The sequence below is a fragment of the Canis lupus genome, chromosome 5, assembly GCF_011100685.1.
Source record: "Canis lupus familiaris isolate Mischka breed German Shepherd chromosome 5, alternate assembly UU_Cfam_GSD_1.0, whole genome shotgun sequence".
NCBI classification, from domain to species: domain Eukaryota; kingdom Metazoa; phylum Chordata; class Mammalia; order Carnivora; family Canidae; genus Canis; species Canis lupus.
Window position 1 is genome coordinate 75,690,496 of NC_049226.1, and position 18,061 is coordinate 75,708,556.

Below are 18,061 nucleotides of genomic sequence, written 5' to 3' on the forward strand. Positions count from 1 at the left end.
GCTAACACATACTGAGTATTTACCATAGACCATGATATATATATATATATACACACACACACACACATATATACACATATCATATATATACACACACATAATAAATATAGGTGTTATATATAGTTCATGTAGTATATATAATAAATCTATATTATGTATAATTTATATAATATAATAAATATATGTTTATTATATATATTTATCTCACTTGATATTCACAGTGATTTTTATTTTGTACATAAAAAGAGATATTAACCTGACCAAACTCTTACAGCTAGTAAATGATAAAGTTGATAAGAATATTCTTACTATTTTGTTATTAAATGAAGTTGATAGTGTTAGTTGTTTTGGGGAGAGTTTAGAGGTGGAGTGTGTGTATGCTATAATATTGTCACTTGGCAAAATAAAATAGGTACTATAAGTCCTTCTCACTAAAATAATCATGAAAATGACTAGGAAAAACTACTCCACCCACATCTTCTGAGAAGGAATATAAATAAATGAGTAGTCCTTTCATCCAAACCTCCCTCCCCATCATAATGATGCTATTTTTTTCTTCTGGAAAGAAACATTTTGAAAACAGAATGAAGAGGTAATGTACTCCAATAGGATAATTCCATCACTTCAGTTTTCCTTCATACAAAGAAGACAGCCTTCCTGAAATTAAAGCTGTGGCCGCTAACAGAGCACCAAAGATAGCTAAAGATCACTCAGATCACCACATCACTAGAACAGAGCTGAACCTCAATATGTAGCTGGCTCTGAGATTTGCAGGAAGTATGCCCAGCTGTCAGTCAAAGGACATCTCCACGAAAGAAAGAAAGAAAGAAAGAAAGAAACAAAGAAAGAAGCAAAGAAAAAGAAAGAAAGACCTCAAATGCAAAAGATCAGGGATACTGGAGGAGCTGTTTTATAGCATGTATCAAAAGAGGTAAATGCTATTCCCAATGATGTCTGACCCTGGGACAACTTCATCATGGACAGAATGAACTAAAATGATCCATTTTAAGACCTTTACATTTGTGACAATACAGGTGGACCTAGAGGGTATTATGTTAAGTGAAATAAATCAGACAGAGAAAAACATATGCCATATAATTTCACTTATATGTGGAATCTAAAAAACAAAACAAATGAACCAAACCAAAAAAAAAAAAACAACAACAACAACAAAAACACACACAAAAATCCACAAAAAAAAAAAAAGATTTATAAATACAGAGAACAAACTGGTGGTTGTCAGGGGTAATGGGAGGAGGATGGGAGAAATAGGTGAAGGGAATTAAGAACAGACTTCCAGTTACAAAATAAAAAAGTCACAGAGATGAAATATAGGGAATATAGTCAATAATATTGTAATAACATTGTATGGTGACAGATGGCAACTACATTTATTGTGGTGAGCATTGTATAATATAATGAATTGTTGAATCACTGTGTAGAACACCTGAAACTAATATAACATTGTATGTCAACTATACTTCAATAATAAAAACTTAAGCGAATAAATAAATAAAATTATTCATTCTTAGATGTAGTTGTTCTCTGCCTTAAAAAAAAAAAAAACCCCAGAGGAATACTCAGGTGAGTGCATTTTTATATTTGTAAAACTTAATCAGGCACTGGCTGGCAATATGTATCAAAATGTAATCTGCTAACATTTTGACTTGGAATTTCAATTCTGGGAACTAGTTGAACAGAGATAACAAATATATAAATATGTATCTATAAGATTTTTTTACTAAATCAATACTCTTAATAGCACAAAACAAAAAGAATTAAACTGCATAGAATATTGTATTGACTAAAGTATAATATATATATATATATTATAATGGAAGCCATATATATATGGTTGCCATATATAACCATATATTATATGGTTAGTGGAGGCTCTTCATGTCCTAAATATATGTAGAAATGTTTAGAACTTTGCATAACAAATTCTGGATGCTTTATCTCTTCAAGTGAGATTAGTAAGTTTTCACTTTAAACTTTGTAAATTTTATTATTTTAAAAATGTATTTTTAATACTACTTTTTTTAAAGATTTTGTTTATTTATTCTTGAGAGACAGAAAAAGTCAGAGACACAGGCAGAGTGAGAAGCAGGCTTCCTGCGGGGAGCCCAATGCAGGACTCCTTCCTAGGACCCCAGGATCACAAGCTCAGCTAAAGACAGATAGATACTCAACCACTAAGCCACCCAGGCATCCCTATACTACCTTTTTACACTTCTGCAACCAACAAAAAGTAAAGATGTTTTAAAAATAAAAAAGGCAATATAACACAAAATAAACTGAGTTTACCTGTAATATTGTTGCCCTAACAAGGAGATTCTATCAGTGACAAAATTCTTCATCAAAAGATATCTTGAAGAATGAATTGTGTTGATACAGGTGTTGATACATCACCAGTTTATAGGCTCCTTAACTTAAGGTGCTAGAAACAGAGAAATTCAAGATTGAAGTCTTAAAGGCTATTGTCAAAAAGTGAAAAGAATCTCCAAATTTATATCACTACAAATATTATAAATTGGAAAAGACTTACACATTTGTAAAAATCCCATTTAAATTCCATTTTTACAAGCGTATGTCTATAGTTGCTTAAAATAGGGTCCAAATGCAATTGTGCTAACCCAATTTCCTTCAGGTCTCTTTGAAGTCCAGGTCACAGCTGTGCATCATCAGGGTGCATTACACTTTCATAGACAACAAAGAAGCAGCACCAAAGAACAAAGGTAATAGATCTGAGTCCTAAGGAAGATAGAAGTTATGGGCAGTTATAGTAAGTGTAATGCCTGTTGACTTATGTTACAGTCTTCTGTTTTTTTATTCTATTAATTCTATTTTATTCTTTAACTTCCTCTTGCAAAACCAAAGAAGACATCTTTGTAAGTCTTTGGCACCCTCTTTTGGACAATCCGATAATTTCAAAACTGGAATTTGTTTCAATGAAATGGATTTCTGAGTATGTTATTGACAAACTGAAATTAAACCTGTATTGATATTTTTAATATTTTTGTCTGCTATAATTGATAGGCTTTACTTTTAGAGCAGTTTTACATTTGCAGAAAAATCAAGCAGATAATACAAAGCTCCCATACACTCCTCTCCCCCATAGTTTCCTCTATTGTTAACAACTTGGTTCAATACGGTACATTTGTTAATGATACAATATTAGTATATTATTAGTAAATAAAAATCCACAGCTTACAGTAAGGTTGTACAATTTCATATATCCACCATTATAGTATTAGAGAATAGTTTCACTGCCTTCTGCTTCATATCTTCATCCTTCCTCTCTTCCCCCCAACCCCTGTAAACATTGATCTCTTTTATTATATCTATAGTTTTTTATGTCTCTATAGTTTTCCAGAATGACATATACTGAAATAATAAACTATGTGTTTGGCAGGCATGTGGGTGATAGAGACGAATGAGAGTCTGACTCTTGGAGCCGCCTGGGTGGCTCAATGGTTGAGTGTCTGCCTTTGGCCCAGGGCATGATCCTGGAGTCCCAGGATTGAGTCCCACATTGGGCTCCCTGCATGGAGCCTGCTTCTCCCTCTGCCTATGTCTCTACCTCTCTGTGTGTGTGTGTGTGTGTCTCATGAATAAATAAATAAAATCTTGGGATCCCTGGGTGGCGCAGCGGTTTGGCGCCTGCCTTTGGCCCAGGGCGCGATCCTGGAGACCCAGGATCAAATCCCACGTCAGGCTCCTGGTGCATGGAGTCTGCTTCTCCCTCTGCCTGTGTCTCTGCCTCTCTCTCTCTCTCTCTCTCTCTCTGTGACTATCATCAATAAATAAAAAAAATAAAAAATAAAAAATAAATAAATAAATAAATAAAATCTTTAAAGAAAAAAAAGAGTCTGACTCTTGGTTTTGGCTCAGGTCGTGATCAAGCCCCAAGTCAGGCTCCATGCTCAGCACGGAGTCTGCTTGAGTTTCTTTCTCCCTCTCCCTCTGCCCTTCCCCACCCCCCGCTCTCTCTTTTTCTAAAATAAATAAATAAATCTTAATATATATGTACATATATATATATATATATACACATAAACACACATATGTATGTATTTCTGTCAGACTGGCTTACTTAACTTACTAATATGAATTTAAGAGTCTTTCATATCTTTTTGTGGTTTGATAGTTCATTTCCTTTTGTCACTGAATAATATTCGATTGTATGAATGTTCCAATGTTTGTTTATCCATTCCCTATTGAGGAACTTTTTTATTGCTTCCACTTTGGGCAACTATGAATAAGACTGCTATAAACATCTATGTGCAGGGTTTTTGTGTGCATTAACAGGTTTGATTTCAACTCATCTGGGTAAATACTAAGGAGTTTCCTGAGACAACCATGCTTAGAAACTGCCCAACTATCTTCCAAAGTGATTGTACCATTTTGTATTCCCACCAGGAATGAATAAGAGTTCCTATCGTTCCGTATCTTCACCAGCTTCTGATATTATTGGATTTTAGCCATGCATATTTGGGATGTATCCTACTTAGTCATGATATATAATTTCCTATTCACTGTTAAATTCAATTTACTAATATTCTGTTGAGGACTTTCACATGTATGTTCAGAAGAGATGTGAGCCTATTGTTTCCTTTTTTTAAAGTTTTTTTTAATTTATTTATTTATGAGAGACAGAGAGAGAGAGGCAGAGACACAGGCAGAGAGAGAAGCAGGCTCTATGCAGGGAGCCCAACATGGGAGTCGATCCCTGGTCTCCAGGATCACGCCCTGGGCTGACAGCGGCGCCAACCACTGAGCCACTGGGGCTGCCCTGTTTCCTTTTCTTTAATAATGCCTTTAACTGGTTTGGGGTGGGGAGAGGTTAGTATAATGCTAGCTTCATAGGATGTGTTAGAAAGTGTTCTCTGCTTTTAGTTTCTGTAAGAGGTCATAGAGAATTGGTGTCATTTCTTCTTAAGTGTTTAGTAAAACTCACCAATGAAACCATCTAGAACTGGTGCTCTCAGTTTGGGAATTTTATTAAATAGTGATTCCAAATCAGTAATAGATATCCCCCTGTTCAGATTATCTATTTCTTCTTGTTTGAGTTTTGGTGGTTCTGTCCAATCGGTCCGTTTTATCTAAGTTACCAAACTTCTGTCATAGAGTTGCATACAAAACTCCTTTATTATTCTGTTATTGTCCATGGGATGAGTAATGATCAGTTATTTTTTTTGTATGATTTATTTTTTCATTTGAGAGAGAGAGTGCATGAGCATAAGTGGCGGGAAGGGGAGAGGGAGAGAGAGAATCCCCAGCAGACTCCCCACTGAGCATGGAGTCTGATGCAGGGCTCTATCCTGCTGCTCTGAGATCACAACCTGAGCAGAAATCAAGAGTCAGACAGTTAACCAACTGAGCCACCCAAGCTTCCCAGAGTCATAATCAGTCCTATCAATATTTTACTTCATGCATTTTGATGCTGTGTTGTTAGGGACATGCATTTTAAGGACTGTTCTGACTTCTTAGAGAATTGACCCTGTTTTTGTTATGTAATACCTCTCTTTAACCCTAATAATTTTCGTTGTTCTGAAGTCTGCTTTGCCTGAAACATAGTTACTCCAGTTTTTTTTATATTGATGTTAGCATGGTAGAACTTTCTACATCCCCTCCCTCTTTATCTATCTGTGTCCTTATATTTTAAACAGCTTCTTTACAGATAAAATATAGTTGGGCCTTGTTTCCTTATCCACTTTGACAGTCCTTGTCTTTTTAATTGGTGTATTTAGACCATTCACATTTAAAGTAATGATTGATACTTTGGATTAAAATCTACATATTTATAACTGCTTTCTATTTGTTGCCTTTCTTTCATTCTTTTGCTTTAATCTTCCCCTCTTTTTCTGCCTCTCTAGTTTTAATTGAGCACTTTACATGATTCCACTTTCTTTGCCCTCTAACATATCAATTACATTTCTTTTTTAAATTATTTTCCTGGCTGCCATAGACTTGCAGTATTTATTAACAACTAATCAAAATTCACTTTCAAATAATACCATACTCTCTTCATAGGTATTGCAGGTATTTTATAACAGGATATTCCTCAATTCCTTCCTCGCATCTTTGATAAGATTGATGTCACTGATTTCACTTAAAATCTCTTCCTAGGAGTGCCTAGATGGCTTAGTCCGTTGGGCAGCTGTCTTTGGCTCAGGTCATGATCTCAGGGTCCTGGAATCAAGCCTCATGTTAGGCTCCCTGCTCAGTGGGGTATCTACTTCTCCCTCTGCCTCTACTTGTTCCTGCATATTCTCTCTCTCAGATAAATAAATTAAATTTTTAAAAAATCTCTAGCTAGGGCAGCCCGGTGGCTCAGCAGTTTAGTGCCGCCTTCGGCTCAGGGTGTGACCGTCAGGCTCCCTGCATGGAGCCTGCTAAAAAAAAAAAAAAAATCTCTATCTAAAAATCACCCAATATATTCTTGCTATTCTTGAATAATTATCTATGATATCAATTAATAATAGTAACGATAAAATATCTTATTTCACTTCATATATGTATATCTGAGTTTTTTTACGTATCATTTTCCTTATGTGAAGAATTTTTTGACGTTTCTTGTAAGGCATGTCTACTATCAACAATTTTCTTCAGTTTTATTTGTCTGAAAAAGTAGTTTTATTTCTTTTTTTTTAAAGATTTTATTTATTTATTTATGAGAGACACAGAGAGAGAGAGACAGAGACACAGGCAGAGGGAGAAACAGGCTCCATGCAAGAAACCTGATGTTGGACTCAATCCTGGAACCCCAGGATCAGGCCCTGGGCTGACCGTGGCTCTAAACCGCTGAGCCACCTGGGCTGCCCTTTCTTTTATTTTTGAAGGATGATTTCTCTGGATACAGAATTCCAGACTGTTGGGTCTTTTCAAAAAAAAAAAAAAAATTAGGGCCATCTGGGTGGCTCAGTTGGTTAAGCAACCAACTCTTGGTTTCAGCTCACGTCATGATCTCAGGGTCATGAGATGGAGCCCCCAGTCAGGCTCTACACTCAGCAAGGAGTCTGCTTGTCCCTCTCCCTCCCCCTCTGCCCCTCCTCTGACCCACACTCTCTCTCTCTCTCAAATAAGTAAATAAATGAATGAATAAACAAATAAATAAAATCCTTTAGAAAAATACTTTAAACATTTCACTATACTCCCTTGTTTGCATGGTTTCTGACAAGGAGTCCAATATAATTCTTACAGGGGTCCCTCTAGAGAGAAATCCCCCCCCCCAACCTCCTGAATTCTTTCTGTCTTTGTTTTTTTGTAGTTTGAGTATAATATGCACAGATGTGGTTTTTTTGGTGTTTATCCTGCTTGGTATTATCTGAGCTTCTTAGTTCTGTTACTTGGTGACTGACATTCATTTAAAAAATTCTCAGCATTATCACTTCAAGTATCTCTTCTGCTTCTTTTTCAGTTTTTCCATCTGTTTTTCCCATTCTGTGTATGTTACACCTTTTGTAACTGTCCCACAGCCCTTGGATATTCTGCTCCATTTTTTCATTCTTTTTTCAGTTTGGGAAGAGAGAGTATGGTGTTTGCTTTGATAGTATCCTATTCATTTTTGTGAAGAAAATTTGATTCATAGATTTCAAACTCATAGTCCTAACCCCCAGTATCTCAGAATGTAACTCTATTTAGAGACAGAATCTTTTTTTTTAAGATTTTATTTATTTATTTGAGAGAAGGAGTGAGTGAGTGAGAGAGAGATAGACTACAAGCAGGAGGAAGGCTGGAGGGAGAAGGAGACTCCCCACTGAGCAGGAGCCTGATGTGGGACTTGATCCCAGAACCCTGGGATCATGACCTGAGCTGAAGGCAGGCACTCAACCAACTGAGTCATCCAGGTGTCTGGAGACAGGATCTTTAAAGAGATAATTAAGTTAAGATGAGGTCAGTATAGTGGGTCCTAATCCAATATATTTGGTTTCTCACAAGAAGAAGAAATTAGGACATAGTTACAGAGGGAAAGCAATGTGAAGACAAAGGGGGAAGGCATTCATGTACAAGCCAAGGAGAGAAGCCTTAGAAGAAACCAACCATGCAGACACATTGATCTCAGATTTTCAGCCCCCAAAATTGTGAGAAAATAAATTTCTGTTGTGTAAGTCACCCAGTCTGTAGTACTTTTATGGCAGCCCCAGCAAACTAATACAAACACCAATCAGAAGATATGCCCAAGGACCCTAAAAACAAGTCTTTCCAATGTACAGTCATATAACTACAGTACAGCACCAAATTTTTTTTTAAAGATTTGATTTATTTATTCATGAGAGACACAGAGAGAGAGAGAGAGAGAGGCAGAGGGAAAAGCAGGCTCCATGCAGGAAGCCCGACATGGGACTCGATCCCAGGTCTCCAAGATTACACCCTGGGCTGAAGATGGCGCTAAACCGCTGAGCTACCCGGGCTGCCCCAGCACCAAATTTTTATTTTGAAACCATTTTCTTTCTCTTTGGCTATGTAGAAATAAACAGGGGAAGTAATCATAAGCAAAGAAAGTTAGACAGAAATTTATCTGCCACCATACAGATTTCACATGGCTCAAACTGCAGGCTGCTTCTTAGACGCTGGGGATTTTTATAATCCCCAAATAATACCAAGGTCAAAGCCAAGTCCCTGAGAATAGTTGTGGGACTATGCATAGCCTTATGGTATCTCATCATTTTCAAAGTCTCACAGGGACTGGCCAACATGCCCAAGTGAAAAGGGAAATCACATATAGAAGGCTGGGTGATAAGAGTCAGGAAAGTTGCAAAGAAGGAGTTGTACTGAGTATTTCTACAAGATCAACTACTAACTAGAGGAAGAAGCCAGACAATCCACTTCACTCTACAAGAGGTGCCAGTTGTCTCATGTGTGAAACAGAAGTATCAATCCATTAGCCGACCTCTGAGGCTTTTAACAGCTCCCAAACTTTATAAATAATAAAAGTAGAAAAGGATAATATCCAGTAAGAAAAATCTGTGATGACAGATTTAAAAGAAGCTTGAGTCAATTTCTCTATGGCATCCACATGACTTGGACAAGTCTATATGAAAATAACCAAAGGCAAAGCAGTGATCTCACTGCAGTGTAAGTCATACAATTGAAGTGGTATCAGTGAAAATGTCTGAATAAAACCTCTGAAAACTGGGATCCCTGGGTGGCGCAGCGGTTTGGCGCCTGCCTCTGGCCCAGGGCGCGATCCTGGAGACCCGGGATCGAATCCCACGTCGGGCTCCCGGTGCATGGAGCCTGCTTCTCCCTCTGCCTGTGTCTCTGCCTCATTCTCTCTCTCTGTGACTATCACAAATAAATTAAAAAAAAAAAAAAAAAAAAAAAAAAACCTCTGAAAACTTATCCCCTCATAAAAGCAATGAAAAAATAATGGCAAAGATTGTCAGAACCAACTTTTTCAGAGCTCTGGATTTTTTTATTTTTTTTTTTATTTATGATAGTCTCACAGAGAGAGAGAGAGAGAGGGGCAGAGACACAGGCAGAGGGAGAAGCAGGCTCCATGCATCGGGAGCCCGAGGTGGGATTCGATCCCAGGTCTCCAGGATCGCGCCCTGGGCCAAAGGCAGGCGCCAAACCGCTGCACCACCCAGGGATCCCCAGAGCTCTGGATATTAAACAAAGACTTGAAGTAACCCAAGGAGTATTTGTTCAAGAAAAAAAATAGCTAAATAGTCATAAGAGCAGCAAATTTTCTGGTGGGTTTTTTTAAAAAGATGTATTTATTTTAGAGAGAGAGGAGATGGGGAGGGACGGAGGGAGAGAGACTGCCCAGTGAACACAGAGCCTGGCATAGGGCTCAATCTCATGACCCTGAGATTATGACCTATGCCAAAACCAAGAGTCCAGTGCTCAACCAACTGAGTCACCCAGGTGCCTGGCTTTGTGGTAGTTTAACCTACTCTCTAGTACCATCCTCCCCTGCCCATCTCACCAGTAGCCTTGGAAAACAACAGTCTGCTTTCCTGGTGCCAGAGAGAACAAAGGGCACTATCAAGAGACATACCCCAGAGGATGAGGATTGGCTGTAATTTTCTTTTAATGGAATATAACAAGTGTTGATGAGGATTTGGAGAAATTAGAATCCTCATACATTGCTGATGGGGATGAAAAACTACACAACCACTGTGGGAGACAGTTTGGTGATCCCTCAAAAAGTGAAACATAACGGCGCCCAAGTGGCCCAGGGGATTAAGTATCCACCTTTGGCTCAGGTCATGATCTCAGAGTCCTGGGATCTAGTACCAAGGTTGGGGGGGGGGCTGCTCAGCAGGGAGTCTGCTTCTCCCCCTCTCTCAGCCCCTCCTCCAGCTCATGCACTCTCTCTCTCTCTCTCTCTAACAAATAAATAAAATCTTTTTTTTTTAAAGGTAAAACAGAGTTACCATGTGACTCAGCAACTCCACTCCTAGGTATAAACTCAAGAGAAATGTAAACATATGTGACACTAAAATTTGTACACAAATGTTCATAGCAGCATTACTCATAATAGCCAAAAAATGGAAACAAAGCAAGTGTTCATCAATTTATAAGTGGATAATAAAATGTGGTATAGCCAGCTGTGCAATGGAATATGATCCATCCACAAAAAGAAATGAAGTATTGACACTTGCTGCCACATGGATAAATCTTGACGTTTTTGCTAAGCGGAAGTAATCAGGCACCTTATATGACTCACTTTACATGGGATATCCAGTACAGGAAAATCTATAGCTACAGAAAGTATATTAGTGGTTTCATCGTTTTGGATTAATGAAATATTCTGTAAGTTGTGCAACCTTGTGCACGTACTCAAAATTGCTGAAATGCACTTTTTTTGAGAGAGAGAGAGCAAGCACACACATGGGGGGATGGGGGCAGAAGAAGAGGAAGAAAGAGAATCCTAAGCAGACTCCATGCCCTGTGGGGATCCCCACGTGGGGTTTAATCTCACGACCCAGAGATCATAACTGGAGCCAAAGTCAAGAGTCAGACACTCAACCAACTAAGCCACTCGTGAAATGTACACTTTAAAATGATAACTCTTGGGATGCCTGGGTGGCTTAGCAATTGAACATCTGCCTTTGGCTCAGGGCGTGATCCCAGGTCCAGGATCGAGTTCCACATCAGGCTACTTGTGGGGAGCCTGCTTCTCCCTCTGCCTATGTCTCGGCTTCTCTCTGTGTGCATCTCTCATGAATAAATAAAATATTTTAAAAAATGATGACTCTTGTGGTATCTTATTTCCTCTCAACAAAAACAACAACATACAATTAAACCAAAAATTGTTATGGATTCCAAAAAATTGATCTTAACCATGGAGCAAACCAGCCACATCAATAGGAATAAATAAAACACCAGCACTATGGCTTCTCCTATTTTGACACATATTCTCAATCTTTCAAAAGTCCAATAGTGTTGCCAGTAAAGCATTTTCATTTTAAGCTTCATAATAAGCTGGTCCATTGTTGTCATCATTCCTTGCCTGACATGTGATTTTATTTTATTTCCACAACATAGTAAATTTTGATAGATCACAGTAATTTCAATCCATGAGGAACTTTCAACTGTAGGAGTGAATTAGAAAGATATTTTTATATTGCCTATTTAAGATAACAGGTCCTAGCACCATGCTTCGGGCAAAATACATCAAAAGAATGAACTGAAGGTTAAGTTTCCTTTTAGATCTCAATTTTTATAACATCACAAAAATTCTTGCCTAAAAGCAATCCAAATTATTCAACTGCAAGATATTCTATATGCACCTCGTTCAGCCTGAGGGAAAGAACAAAGTTAGTAGCTGGAGACACTTCTAAGGTTGAAGCACATTCATCTCCTCGTTATGCCTTTCTCAGTCACCAATCCCTGAACACAAGACACTAGTACCCTCAGAGAGAAAAATGCAAGGAAGGGCTCTTTGAAAAGTTTTCTATGATGTCGTATTTGCAAAGGTAATTCTCACATGAAAAAAGCAGTAAGAAATTCAAGAAATAAAATTTAAATACCGTGTCCAACAATTATTACCATTTTACTCTACCCAAATCAATTAAATTTAGCTCTCTAAATTAGTACTAGACAGCACTGAATCCCAATTTGATTTAAAAAAAATATATATATATATATATATATATGGTGCGCCTGAGTGACTTGGCTGAGCATCTGCCTTTGGTTCAGGTCATGATCCTTAGGGTTCCTGGGATCGAGTTCCGCATAGGGCCCCCAACAGGGATCCTGCTCCTCCCTCTGCCTATGTCTCTGCCTCTCTCTGTGTGTCTCTCATGAATAAATAAATAAAATCTTTTTAAAAAATTAAATACTTTGTATACTTGTGCCTATTTTTTTAAATGTCTTGCTGTGATCATGAATGAAATGTGGGAATGACGAGTGGTTTGTCTGCCTCTAATGCTGTTTACCACAGAGCAGTGTTGATACTCAGTCCCAGAGGGCTCTGTGGGGATCTTCACCCAAAAGGGTTTATCTACTGAAATACCCAGACATCCTTATTACAAGATGATTCCAAATATAAAGGAATTGACTGGCACATTATTCAGGAGCAACTTGGATCACAAGTTTCTATTTGGTCAGGTCTTCTTGGTATCAGTCTGTTTTGTGCAGGGTATGGTCCTTCACACACACACACACACATACACACACACACACCACTGGGATTGTGCAACACACCACAGTCCTGCTTAACAAATGCTTCTTTTAAAAAAAGAACTTTATTATTAGGATATAACTGACATCTAAAAATTGCACACATGGGGTGGCTGGGTGGCTCAGTCAGTTAGGCATCTGCCTTTGGCTCAGGTCATGATCCCAGCAACAGGGTCCTTGCTCAACGAGGAGTCTGCTTCTTTTTTGCTCTCTCCTCCCTCTCCCTCTCTCTCAAATAAATTTAAAAAAATGTTTTTAATTGCACACATTTGATGCATACATCTAGATGAGTTTGTGCATTTGCATGTTCCCGTCATACCATCACTACAATAAGATATTAAACATAACCATCACCTCCCAAAATTTCCTTGTGTTCTTTTGTGGGTTTTTTGTCTGTTTCTTACTGGTTTGCAGGGTTGGAACACTTAATATTAGATATATATTAACATATTTTAAACTTCACGATGCCATATTGTTAACTATGGGCACTGCATTGAATAAATGCTTCATGACAATGCACATGACATCAGGTACTATTATAGAAGTTCATTTATTTACATAATCAATGACTTTGTATTGATCATTCAATTTGTACCAGGTCCTGTCTTGGCACTGGTGACAGGATGATGAACAGGAAAACAAGGTCCCTGACCTCATGCAGTTTTACATTTAAGTGAAGGGAGGGAGAAAGCAAACACAGCGTATATGAAAAAATCATCTCAAAAAATGGCTAAGTGCCATGAAGAAAATACAGTTAAATAGTAAGATAGGAAATGACCAAGCGAAACAATTTACAAAGGTTCACTAAAGTGCACAGAGAAAGTGGTCAGCTCATCCCACCTCCAGAGACCAAGGGAGCTCCTATATAGAGAATATTGTGGAAACATGACATATTCCAATAACAGATGTTTGAAAGCCAAGTAAAGAATCGATGTAATAAAAACATCCAACTCACATCAGGTTTATGCCTGGGGTCAGCTTTAAAAAGCCTCCCCTAAGATTTGGTGAGTATACCTTTATACACATGTAGCTCCATCTTGTTTCAACCTTCAAGATTTTATTTATTTATTTAATTTAGAGAGAGAGAGTGCAAGTGAGGGGAGGAGCAGAAGGAAAGGGACAAACAGACTTCATGCTGAGCGCGGAGCCTGACAAGGGCTCAATCTCAGGACCACAAGATCATGACCTGAGCCCAAATCGAAAGCCAATCGTTTAACTGACTGAGCCACCCAGGTGCCTCATCCTGTTGCAGCTTTCAAAAGGTATTTGCCTAGGGCAGCCCGGGTGGCTCAGCAGTTTAGCACCACCTTCAGCCCTGGGCGTGATCCTAGAGACCCGGGATTGAGTCCCACGTTGGGCTCCCTCCATGGAGCCTGCTTCTCCCTCTGCCTGTGTCTCTGCCTCTCTCTCTCTCTCTCTGTGTGTGTGTGTGTGTGTGTCTCTCTCATGGATAAATAAAATCTTTTTTTAAAAAAAGGTATTTGGGGAATCCCTGGGTGGCTCAGCGGTTTAGCGCCTGCCTTTGGCCCAGGGTGTGATCCTGGAGTCCCGGGATCGAGTCCCACATCGGGCTCCCGGCACGGAGCCTGCTTCTCCCTCTGTCTCTGCCTCCTCTCTCTCTCTCTCTGTCTATCATGAATGAATAAATAAATAAAATCTTTTTAAAAAGTTTAAAAAAAAAAAAAGGTATTTGCCTAAAGACTGGCCACAATTCTGATACTTAGCAATGAGAAAAAGCCTACTTTCAACATTGCCTGGAAGTCAGAATTCAAAAACTATAAATCCTGAAATGTCTCACTGAACTGCTACCACCATCACACTCAGAAGAAAAGGGATGTGATTTTCCAATCAACAAATTAACAAGGTCCAAATGCAATTGGAGAGCACAAAATTCGTTGCAAATGGTCTAGGTATAGATTATTTATAAACATTTCTTCCAAGACAGCTCTTTTAATACTTCACATGACATTAAGAAACAAACCTTCTCTTAATTAATATATTTCATGTACTTGATGCAATTCATAAACAGCAATTTATAGATTTGTACAATAAAGGTAAATGCAGAAGTGAAGCAGGGGTATGATACTCCCTGCTATGTGAGAAGCTCAGCATGTTCAGTGAAGTAGCCATATTCCTTTGAAGGACTAAGGGTTGGGTAGAGAGACGGAGAGATGGATGCCAACTCAGTCTCCTTGGGCATCTTCTTTTTTTTTTTAAGATTTTATTTATTCATGACAGACACATAGAGAGAGGCAGAGATGTAGGCAGAGGGAGGAGAAGCAGGCTCCATGCAGGGAGGCTGGGACTCCGGAATCACACCCCTGAGCCGTTGGCAGATGCTCAACCACTGAGCCACCCTGGCGTCCCTCCTTGGGCATCTTCTGAAATACTATGACAGATAACATAGGTCAAATATTCCAGTTGATCTTTGTTCTTGGTCCTAATCTATTTGAGCTCCTGTAACAAAACACCACTTGAAACTAACAGACATTTACTTCTCACAGTTTTCTAGATGCTGGAAGTCTGAAGTCAGGGTGCCAGCATGGCCAGGTTCTGGCAAAGCCCTCTTTTAGGTCATCGACTGTTGAATTCTCACTGTCTCCTCACCAGTTAAGGGGTCTTGTCCTTTCTAAGATATTGGCCAGAGGATCAGTCCCAAAGTTTTCTTTCCAAGATAATCCTAACCCACGTTTGCTTGGAACATGGAATGTTCCATGTTTGCTTGGAATGTTGGCATACTGGAACTTTGGGGAATATAATGATTACTTTTCATATTTTTCTTTGTTAATTTATAAGAGGCTGAGGTGAAACATATTATTTGAATTAGATTGTAATGGTTTATCTCAGTTTTAGCTGATCTCTACTCTAATTATCAAGAGACAAGCAGCTCCTGGTTGGTGTCCATGTTGATCTCCTGCCCATACTCTGCAATCTCTCCATGCTGCAGCCATAGCCACCCAACCTGGGTGTGTGTGGACACATGTATCCCAGGCTGCAAAGAATGTTCCATGGGGAGACAAATAAAACAGTAAGTCTCCAATTTGCACTTGTCTTATATTAATAAATAAGAAAGAAGTTAGGCCTCTAATACTGACTTGGGAGAACAATCCTATTGTTTCTGTGTGAAATATGCAATATGCCAGGCTTGAAGAAACAGTGGAAGTTCACTGCAATGATCGAATTCCCTGAACTGATCAAGAGAACATCAGGACTCAAATGTCTTCTGTTCCACTTAAATTAGCTCCAGCTCCATTATGACATAAAACAGGAATTTAATCGGACCTGATTTATAGACTGCAAAAAATTCAAAATTGTCAAAGGCTATGTCATTATTACCACAAGCTTCATAGTTTTGTGCATATTTTGTAATCTGTATCATGTCTGCATAGTGCTACGTATGTATAGTTTATATATATGTATAAATATGTTGGATGTTTATTAAAACAACATAAAGGCTGTTCAGCCAAAATAGTTTAGAGACTCTAGTCAGAAACACTATTTTAATATATGTATAATGGAATATTACTCAGCCATCAGAAAGGATGAATATGTACCATTTACATTGATGAGGATAGAACAGGAGGGTATCATGCTGAGTGAAATAAGTCAATCAGAGAAAGACAATCATTATATGGTTTCACTCATATGTGAAATATAAGAAATAGTGAAAGGGACCATAAGGGAAGGAGGGGAAACTGAGTGGGGAAAAATTAGAGAGGAAGACAAACCATAAGAGACTCTTGACTCTGGGAAACAAAGGGTTACAGAAGAGGAGATGGGTGGGGTGGGGTAACTGGGTGACGGGCATTAAGGAGGGCACGTGATGAGATGACCACTGAATGTTATACTATATCTTGACAAATTGAATTTAAATGTAAAAAAAATAAAACACCATTTTAATCATATCAACTACTTAATTGAAAACTATTATTTACTCTCCACTGGCTACAGGATATAGCCCAAAGCCTTATGGTAGCAAATCTGACGCTTCACGATGTGGTCCTCGTCCCCTTTCTGTTTTTTTTTTTTTTTTTTTTTTTTAAGATTTTATTTATTTATTCATGATAGTCACACAGAGAGAGAGAGAGAGAGAGAGGCAGAGACACAGGCAGAGGGAGAAGCAGGCTCCAGGCTCCGGGAGCCGGATGTGGGATTCAATCCCGGGTCTCCAGGATCGCGCCCTGGGCCAAAGGCAGGCGCCAAACCGCTGCGCCACCCAGGGATCCCTCGTCCCCTTTCTTATCCTTATTTCCTACCACTCTTTTATTCCTGCTAACTGCATGGACCCACTCCATATTCTCTGATCTGGTTATGATCTTTTGAGTATCTATCTCCTTCCATGTGATATTTCCACTGTTGGGGGCAGACTGCTATATGCACCCTTCTCAAGTGGAAAATTTCAACACATCTTTTGCACCCGGATGGATGGTCACCTGCTTTGTGAAGCATGCCACCTTGGTCACTGGAGGTCCATGTCTGTGTTTCCCCCATGAGGACAGGAGTCCTCTGAGGGAGGAAACACATCTTACTCTTCTCTCTGCATGCCTTACACACCAGGCAGGAATGAATGTTAATCAATGCCTTCGTCAATATATCTAAATCCATTTAGAGGTGGAAAATTTGCCCTTAACAATTGTAAGATTTCTACTACTGCATCCTAGTGAGGAGAATGTCATAAATCAATCTATGACATGTATGATTGTAGGCAAAATATCTTGATAAATTTTACACTGAAGTAAAAATTCTGTGATAACAGATATAGGAATAAAGTAGAGCTCAACCAAACAGACTTGTGTACCCAAACTAATACCAAATATATAATTTCATAGATCTCTTAAAAGAACTTAGAAATTCTTTGCACCAGGCCTTTTCTGAAAACCGACTCAGCTGTACAACATTGTCACCTAGTGGTAGACTTCAAAACACAGTAAGTCAATTCTGTTTTCTTGGTTTCAAAGATATACTATAAGACCTTAGCTTCTGGCCATGGTGGAATAACATGAAATGAATTTGCCCTTCTGGGGGTCGGGGGCGGATAAACTATACCACACAACTATTTGAAAGACACTGGACAATGGGCTATAAAAGACAGTAGTTCAAAGATACAGGAAACAAACAAGGTCGGCCCTACAGTTGTCCCCAGATTGCCACCTTGAAAGAGATCCTAGGCCACAGACAAGGAGGGCGGTGGGGGTGGGGAGACAGGCTCATTAGTGATAATGTGTCAAGATTTGCTTATCAGTTGTAATTATGTCACACAAATGCAAGATGTTAATTACAGGAGAAACTGTGTGTTTATAAGAATTCTTTGTATTTTATGTTCATTTTTTCTGTAAACCTAAAATTGTATAGTGTGTGTGGGCAAGGTGTTTGGAGCCCTGGGGGTGTCCCTGGGCACCTAAATAAAGTTGTTTGAAAAAAG